Genomic DNA, 7,895 nt, shown 5'->3' on the forward strand with positions numbered 1-7,895 from the left:
TGGTTCGTGTCTGTGCAAAAGCGATCACCATTGTTAATAACTCTGTCGTGATTATTTTTTTAAATTCTGTTTTCCTAACTATGATCGATGACGTTCACGTTATTGTTAGAATTTATGAAAAAAGTCGTCCTCCATTTAATAGCACAACGTATGAATCTATGTATTTGTATAGCACTGATATATTCACAACTACCGTCCATCCAATAGTATGGAAGTAAAATAATAACGTCCTGTTATTCACCAATCGATGCTGCTTTCGATACTTTTCATCATTCTTTTACCGTTTATTTGCCATTTTTCTTTTTGCTATTTCGTAATTCTAAGACAGGATTGACCAGCAAACTTTTATTCAAATAATTATTCAAATGAAACTTATTTTTTTTTTTGACATTTGTTTTATACTAAAAATTATTTTATATCATATTTATCAATGGTATACGGAACTTCTACTCTTTTTACAGCAAACGTATTTGCATGTGCAAGTGTAAGTCCACTCCTTTTTATACTTTTTAACTTTCTCGCTTCTTGATCCGAAAAAATGATATTATGTTCCTCATACAATCTCTCATATACAAAAGACATTTATTTATTATCCTGTATCCTCTATTCTTATTTCAAATAATCAAATATTTCGCGAATTATTTAAGAATAATTTACTCGAATAAGATTTTGGAATTTATTTGCAAACAACTTTATTTTCAAATAAATTTAAGGTAATTTGAGGTAATTTGTTATTTTCATTTCAAATAGAAAGTGCACAATCCGGTTCCACAATACTTTGCATTTATGCTAATAGTGTGTAAACAAAATTTACACGCAATGTGAAAAATTTGATATATGATTAAAAAAAAGAAAGAAAAATAATTTTTCCTACCATGGTATACGTCTGATCTTGGTGATATTGATTATCTTAATCCCCGTAATGCCACGTTTCCGTGAAACCTTTAGGAGACGAGAGATGCAAGCGTATAAAGTATAAAGAATGTGGTCGATATGACAGCGCTCCTTCGCATCAGCGTGCCCCTTTGAACGACTATGCCGTGCCGCGCCGCCGGCAAACGAACAGGAATTTTCTAAACGATGCCTGCGTGTCAACGATGTGCACGCACTTCGACGAACATTGCAACCGCGACGAGCACAGCGTTTGAGATCCGCCATCATCGTTTCACCCTAGCACAGCACGCACAGCGAAGGGTAATTGCGCGCACTTGTTATAGGGGTGGAAACGGTGAAAGCGATGAATGCAGTGCACTGAACTTCGTGCACCGGGCATGTCACTTGATAGAACCTTCATTGGATCTTTTGTCTTGATTGGAGGGTGACAAGCACTTTGTATGTGGAGAAATTATTAAGAATAGCTTAACACGTTTGTTCAATAGCATGCCAACATTTTATCCAGGAAATTTTATATGAATTTTACTTTTTATAAATATATTTGATGTATTAAACAGTTTAAAAATAGCTTGTCAAAAATCATTTATGATCTTCATTGCCTTTAAATAAAGAAACCAAAATATACATATGTATAACTTGAAAATAATCATTTATAAGCTATTGAATATTCAGCAAATATATAAATATAAGTTTTTTTGTATCATCAAGAGAGTTTCCTTTTTTTACGTGACAAAGCCATCGACAGCGTATAGACAAAAAACTGGCATGAAGGCAGACCATAAACAATAGACAGGTGACGTTAGCTTCGGGGTTTTTCTGTTATAAGGTAACACTGCCAGCGTGCGGATCTGGACCAGCTCAAATTGTATTCCTACTTATTATTACACTTCTCTATTAAATATATATTTTCTACCTTACACTTTATCCACGCGTTTTCTCTCTTTATACATCTAATAACCTCAGCAGATACTGGTCGACGCATTCCTGTATGGTCTGGATGGTGTCGAGATATCTATCGCGTTTTTGTCGCATGATGTTGATTTTTAACGCAGTCGACGTTCTTTTGACGGTGACTGGTATTGCGGAGAGAATAGAAATTGGCGAAACACTTAAAGAGCTTACCTTGTCGTTGCGAGATTTCGTTGTTGTTGGAATTCGTTGTGCTGTTGATTGTCCAGCTGCGGCGGGAGGTTGCGTGGTTGCGTTCCTCGACCAACGGGTTATTCTTCTTCGAAGGTGACGCTCCTGTCGTCACTGGCTTATCTATAGTGCTAAACCTCCCGCTGCTGGTTGTGATGGAGTCGCGTGGAATTGCGTCGTTGCAGGTGTCACTGGTGTGTACACTGTTATCTTGAAGGCTGTGCACGTGTATCCGGCTCGAAGGAAGGTCAAAATGTTCGACCGTTTCGCGGGGAGATGCGCTCGCGAGATAACGCGTCAACGAGAAGCGTAAATATTAACACTTGCTAACAACACTTCTCGCTGAACACATCTTAACACTTGGCCAACTGCGCACCACAACGAGTTATACGTTTCCACCGCCCTTGGACAAGCCAACCAATAAGCTACCCACCGCGCACTTTTTCAAGTACCGAGGACTAATATTTACTACTTAAAAAACAAAGAAATCTAAAAATTATTTATGTGGTCAATTATATTTCGCGGTAATGATTTTATTTAACGATTTCACATATCGTTTATCCAAAACATCAAATTAAAAGTATATTAACACGTTGGTGGTCCGCGGGCTGTACCCGGCTGTTTCCCGCGGGGCTCAAATCAGACCGTCGGCACGCAGCAAAATGTCCCGTAATCGTTTTGAATTGCTATTAGCTAACTTGCATTTTGCAAATAACGAAACTATAGAACAGAGTAACAGACTTGGAAAAGTTTTATCACTCATAAACATATTGATAGACAATTACCAAAAAATTTTTTCACCAAGCGAAGATATTGTAGTCGACGAGACAATGGTTGCTTGGAGGCGACGACTAACATTCCGGCAATACATACCGACGAAATCACATAAGTATGGTATAAAACTACTCAAACTGTGTTCCACCAAAGGTTACACATGGTCTGCAAAAGTATATTCTAGACGAGATATCACTGGAAGTAAGCAAGTTGGCATAGCTGAAAACGTCTGCATTGAGCTTGCAGATAAATTGCTAAATGAAGGACGAACTTTGTTCGTCCGCAACTTTTATACGAGCTATCAGTTAACAGTTAAGTTTTTAAACTTTAGGACGCATGTCGTTGTAATTGTACGGTACAATAAAAAATATATGCCCAATTTCATAACGTCGTATCCGTTGAACAGAAGTGAAATGATAACACGAGAAGATAAGAAGGGTATTGTGATGCTCAAATGGAGAGATGTTCGAGATGTTGGAATATTATCAGCAAAATATGCACCCATTATTATTTTAAGCTCCAATTCTACAAATCGCGAACGTTCTCCGAAACAGAAACCATTGACGGTAATTGCATACAATAATGGAAAAAGTGGTATCGGCAGAAGTGACCAGATGGTCTCATATGCCACTACGATACGGAAAATTAGCATTATATTTATTCTTAAAAATAACTATTGTAAATGCTCATATTATGTACCAAACAGCTGCAAACAAAAAAATACAGATTGTTGAGAATTGTGGATCTTAATCGCTGAAATAAAAGTAAAGGAACACTTAGATCACACTTAGAATTTATATTAAAATAGTTTCAGATTTATTTAAGAAATGATTTACAGGATCTTCGTCGATATACATTTGCACGCGTCTCATCATCTTCTATACCAAACTACTAACGGAACAGTTTCAATTTACGTCACTTATCCTGCCAGCTGTAAATTAAAAGTTTTCGTAATCCACGTATAATCTTTAATCATCCTTATTTTGCTTAAAGGTTAGTGATAAGTACTAACTACTTACTTTAATTGAAAAAGAAAGCCGATCGATCGGTTTTTCATTACAACGATTGGAGAGTTGACTTTGTGCCAATACAATTAAAGAAATTACACAGTAGATACTACACAACAAAATTATATGAAAAGTATTTAAAGTATTTTACTGTTTTAAAAAGTATTTTGAACAGAAAAAGTAACTATGAAAGGAAGATACTTTTGAGAAAATCTTTTATTATTGTTCTAAAAAATATTCAGCACGAAATTTTTGGAAATTTTTCTTGAAAAAACCTTGTGTAATAATGTCAACAAAAATTTAATGAAATTAACACGAAAATATTGGTCCCCTAGTAGCGCAAATGGCTTACATTTTATTCCGTTGAATCTTTCTCCTATTCTTCTCTCAAAATTAATCGACACTATAATCTGAAAATTGTATGCATGTATTATATTATAAGTCATTTTCCGTAAAAGTTTATACAAACGTATAAAACATATTAAAAAAATAATAGTGCGTCTTCCGTTTGCCAAGAAAAAGGTATTCTTAATTTCAAGTTACATTATTTCAATTATTACTATTAAAATAATTAAAACGTGTTGTTTTATTTCATACTTCTTCTTCTTCTTTCTTTACGTTTTACGTCGCATCGACTACGAGGTCATTAGCTGGTCAATGTTGGGTCAACTATTTGAAATAATTATGAAATAACTTGTTCTTTGGAAGTATATTTCCAGTAATATCATTTCAGAGATGCTCAGATCTGACGTATATTTGCATTCTTCTATTTTTGCTGTTTATACCGTGAAATATCACAGTTTCTTCTTTTTGCATGATTTTGACGATTATTTCTTGTGCCACATTTGAAATAAAAAACAATAACAAAATAATTCCTTCTATTAAATTGCTGTTATTTCAAACGAATCGGTATTAATTATATTTTCAAATAACAATATTAAAAATGCTATGATACGGGATAAGATGAAACATTTCAGATAGTAATTTCTTATTTTAATTCCAAATACAATTTGCCAAGTCTGATTCATACTCGCGTACGGGCATATGACTTAATAATTGTATAGAAACCTCGAGTCAGAGTCTCCATTGATATACCAGTTTGCTTGGTAGCCGTTGTCCTACAGAAATGCTAAACTTATGTCGTTATCTGTGGCCTCCATGATCGAATCGTGCAAATTGCTTCCTTCACAAGGTTGTAAATCTCGAGCTGACCTTGCTAGTACACAATTCTATCACGATTGTTGCCTGCCATACTAATATTGGGCAGCTGGTTGTAAACGGAGAGTAAGTGAATAATGCTCGGTAGTCAGCTGTGTGTGTTTGTTTCCCAACAATGGAGTATATGCATCGTTGTTTCTGTCCAAATACTAGTTGTTGGCGCTTTGGTACATGTCAAAAAATTCGTGATAATTATCAAAAGTGTGACGATATTCCACACGAATCTCTGTTGTAAAAACACAGTTACCTATGAACACTAGAAACTAAAGTATTAAGTTTCGAGTTACCTTTTGTCTGTGTCGATGAAAAGCCCTGAAGAAGATGGGACATTCTCACGTCGATAATCCAGATTACAAAAAAAATTGATGTCTCAAACACGAAATGGTTGGCTTCTTAGCGTACAGTTTTTTGCCGTCCTAACTTAAACGCACAATTTTGCTTTTTGCATAATTGGTTCTCGGCTATATAACAATATATTTTTCGTGATTTTAAAGCTGTATATTCGTTTTTAATACAATAAGACACAAAACGCCAAGTGAAAGAAAGCAAGTATCTTTGTAGATACGAAAACGTGATTGTTTATTAGTGCAACAAATGGGTGGTTGATTGCTCGCGTGTCTCACAAAGACATGATTGTTAAGGCGTTACTTGTAAAAGTTTCTCTGCACATCGCAACAGTAACAATGATAATAACGTTATCAACAATAACATGGCGTTACGATGACGAAATTTTTAGAGTATTAATCAAGAAGGAGCAATTCGTAGTAGCATTACTTCGTGAGTTGGTAATTAATGGTAACTAATGATACTACAATGATACTAAATGATACTAAAATTATCTGATGTATCGACAGGTCAAGATCGAGCATTATAGAAATCAATTTTTATTTCAATGTTTATTTATTTGTTATTTGCTCTGTTACTTGATTTTAAATGATGATGTAAATAATAGTATACGGCTATAGTACGGCAAGATAAACGTGGTACTCCTGTAATGAGATCGGAAAGTTGTTACCACTTCCTCGTATAACTCGATTGCAAAATTGTTTAGAAATGTATTGTTAGATTGGTTTCAAATTTTATTGTGATCATTATAATCGTGTCTCATTATAATGCTAATGAAATTCCAAACTGTTTTATATATGTCGGGTTGACGTTAAGATTTGAGTTAGGGTTAGGAACGTGAAACGAATCCCTATTGGCGCTAGACGTGATCATTATGCAATAGAGGAGATATTTGCTAGTGCAAATATGTTTTGTTGCAGGCTGGACTCATTCATGACATGCAAATGTATGTAAGTTATTCTGAACTGATTCGAGCATTATAGTTATGTATTAACTTGTGTACGATAAGAAGGATTTTAAGTATTATGTGATAGTTATTTCATACACATATATATGTCGAGTTATCGTTAGGTTTAGGGACGTGATTTAATCCAAATAATGATTTAATTAAGGGAATTATTTACCTTTATCCCTTATATTTTGAGAGGGCTATGAAAAATGTACATCTCCTTCAAGAGGCTAATTAGAATACTTCCTATGATATACATTGCCACATTAAGAATCAAATACTTTCCAATTAGCTACAAGCTCGGCGGGGCAGCCAGCTGCGCTCGTTGAAGCCCAGAACTGAAAACGAAGGTCGCGAGTTCGAATCCTCGGAAGAATCCAATTCTTTCTATATCTCTTTAAATAGTAGTTTCAATCACGGAGAAAAACTCCAATTTCTCCTAAATTACAACAAGCCAAGGGCCAGCCCCTCCCTTGGCTTGTTGGTAGGGGTGCACTTTCTGGGAGTGCACCCGGTGGCTTTCTTGGTATTAAGAAGAACCCCCCCGGGGCCCGACGGATTACTCGCTGCACTGGTGGTCTATGTCCCGCCCGTGGAGGTTTTAGTCGGTAAGAATCCGGCACTGCCTTCTACCCGCCACCTCAGAAGGGTTAGGTAGTAGGTTGTCTATGAAGATTTCCTCCACGTAAAAAAAAAAAAAAAATTTTGTAGTATAAAAGGAGAAACATTTAGCGCTCTCCTAAACAAGGATGTAACACATATATAAATGGTAAGGCACTGTCACCTTTCGGCGGCACATACCAGATTTTTTTTGGAGAGATCGCGGTAAGCTTCCGCTATCCTTCCGAATGACGCGGGTGCTAATAATTTTTTCTTAATGGCGAATAATTTTTATCAACCTTTTCTTGTGGCAAATGATCTTTACTATTACATCGTTTTTAGCATTGTATTTCGAACAATATATTAGATACGAATCTAGATGTTTGATCCATTGACATCATGTAATCAAAAACGAAATAGATAAAAATATTTGATATACAACAGAATTACTGAGTAAATTTACACTATTAATTACCAAATTCCAGTCTTGAACAATATAATCATAGGCAAAACTCGGATACATACTGGTGGTTAGAAAGTGGTACCTACTGACATTCTGGATCAACATCAGTAAACATATTTCTTTGAATGATGAAATTAAAAATGTTATACGAGTAGCGATAATACCGTAAACAGTTTCAAATGTAATTAGACATAATGTTACTTATAAGCTTGTAAAAAGTTTCTATTTGTAAATTGGTAATTTGTTAATTAGTTTGTTTTATTTTATTTATATTATCATGTATTACTTTATTTCCTTTTATTTTATTTTATGTTTTTTTATTTCATTTATTTACTTTATTTCATTAATATAATTTTTGTATGCCCTATGAAAGCATAAAATAATCAATGCAAATATTGTAATTAAATATAAGAAATTATAATCTGTGAATATTATAATTTTAAAGCCATTAGATTGGATTCATTATAACTAATATCTTATGGAATTGCGGCATTTCAGTCAATAT

The 7,895-nt window shown here is 34.6% G+C and overlaps 1 non-coding gene across 1 annotated transcript; it reads left to right on the forward strand.

The window, feature by feature from the left end:
* The first annotated feature begins 7,032 nt into the window (after nucleotides 1-7,032).
* On the forward strand, nucleotides 7,033-7,140 carry LOC126922879 (U6atac minor spliceosomal RNA). Its single transcript, XR_007712980.1, has one exon. It is a non-coding gene; the product is annotated as a U6atac minor spliceosomal RNA (small nuclear RNA).
* Nucleotides 7,141-7,895: the final 755 nt, after the last annotated feature.

The sequence above is a fragment of the Bombus affinis genome, chromosome 12, assembly GCF_024516045.1.
Source record: "Bombus affinis isolate iyBomAffi1 chromosome 12, iyBomAffi1.2, whole genome shotgun sequence".
NCBI lineage: Eukaryota > Metazoa > Arthropoda > Insecta > Hymenoptera > Apidae > Bombus > Bombus affinis.